This window comes from Nematolebias whitei, chromosome 18, assembly GCF_014905685.2.
Source record: "Nematolebias whitei isolate Nwh7 chromosome 18, NemWhi1, whole genome shotgun sequence".
Taxonomy (NCBI): Eukaryota; Metazoa; Chordata; class Actinopteri; order Cyprinodontiformes; family Rivulidae; genus Nematolebias; species Nematolebias whitei.
This window is the reverse complement of record NC_056515.1, coordinates 710765-712313: the sequence shown is the minus strand read 5'-3', so window position 1 is coordinate 712313 and position 1549 is coordinate 710765. Positions and strand designations below refer to the sequence as shown.

The 1549-nt window shown below is 40.0% G+C and overlaps 1 protein-coding gene across 1 annotated transcript in view; it reads left to right on the top strand.

Annotated features, from left to right (window-relative positions):
* The window catches only part of c18h18orf54 (chromosome 18 C18orf54 homolog), a 63751-nt gene that overhangs the window by 35269 nt on the left and 26933 nt on the right, over nt 1-1549 (top strand). The gene's annotated exons all lie outside the window — the stretch shown is intronic.

Below are 1549 nucleotides of genomic sequence, written 5' to 3'. Positions count from 1 at the left end.
AGGTCATCAGTTACCATGGTGACAGACCCCAAGGTCATCAGTTACCAGGTGACAGACTCCAAGGTCATCAGTTACCATGATGACAGACCTCAAGGTCATCACTTACCATGGTGACAGACCCCAATGTCATCGGTTACCGTGGTGACAGACTCCAAGGTCTTTAGTTACCATGGTGACAGACTCCAAGGTCATCAGTTATCATGGTGACAGACTCCAAGGTCATCAGTTATCATGGTGACAGACTCCAAGGTCATCAGTTACCATGGTTACAGACCCCAAGGTCATCAGTTACCATGGTGACAGACTCCAAGGTCATCAGTTACCATGGTTACAGACCCCAAGGTCATCAGTTACCATGGTGACAGACCCCAAGGTCATAAGTTCAAGTATCTTTATTGTCATTCGCATTAGGGCTGCAACAACGAATCGATAAAATCGATAAAAATCGATGATTAAAAGCGTTGGTAATGAATTTCGTTATCGATTTGTTGTGTCGCGCGATTATACGTCTTACACGGCGCTGCTGAGTCATTTTGTTCACGGGCAGTTCATTGTCAATGCTGACTGACTGAATAAAGTTTGAAGAAGAAAAAACTGCAGTGCGAGTTGAACAGAGCGAGGGGGGAGCAAAGCAGAGTCTGTTTTAAAGCAAATTAAGTAAATTTTATAAATGACCGATGCAGCGAAAACTGTTCAACCCAAATCCTCCAAAGTGTGGGAGAACTTCACCAAAATAAAAAATGAGAAACATGCAGCTTTGAAAATCGCCGACAGGACATGAGAGAACCACGGAGATAAACGTAAACATGTCGGAGTCACGAGGAGGAGGAAGGAGCTTCAGCAGATACAACATGTCTCACTCCCAACTCGTGTGTTGCAGGTGAGTCTCTACAATTTAACACATTGTTCTGTTTCAAGAGAGAAAACGTAACGTCAGTCTGTCTGATAGATGAAGCTGTTTGTTTGTTTATCTGATTAATGACGGTGATAGAGAACGTGTGTTACTTTTTATTTAATGTAATTGGTACAAGCAGTGTTTAAATGTGATTATAAATAAATCTAACACAAAGATAATCATTTAATGATTAAGCTTCAACTTTTAATTTGCTGGCAAAGTCTGAAGACACTGCAGGTATGGCAGGATGAATTGCATTTAAACAGGAATTAAAGTAATTTATTACATCTACTCAAATGTGTGTAATTAAGTATTTTATATATGTGTGTGTGTGTGTGTTTAATTGCTCTTTTAGCTACTTTTGCCTGAACCTAACACTGTAAGTGAAACAAGGCATTTCTTGAGTTGCTGTAAATTATGATATAATACATATTTACTGTCTCATTCCAGAAAACAACAACAAACAACAACAACACTTCATGATGGACAGACATCATGGACACCACAGCAGCAGCTGTCTTCACTGAAACATCCTGAACATGATCGTCACTGACATGAGACCTCTGTCGATGGTTGAAGACAAAGGCTTCGCTACAATAATCCGCACTTTTAATCCAGGTTACAATAATTCACACTTTTAATCCAGGTTACAAT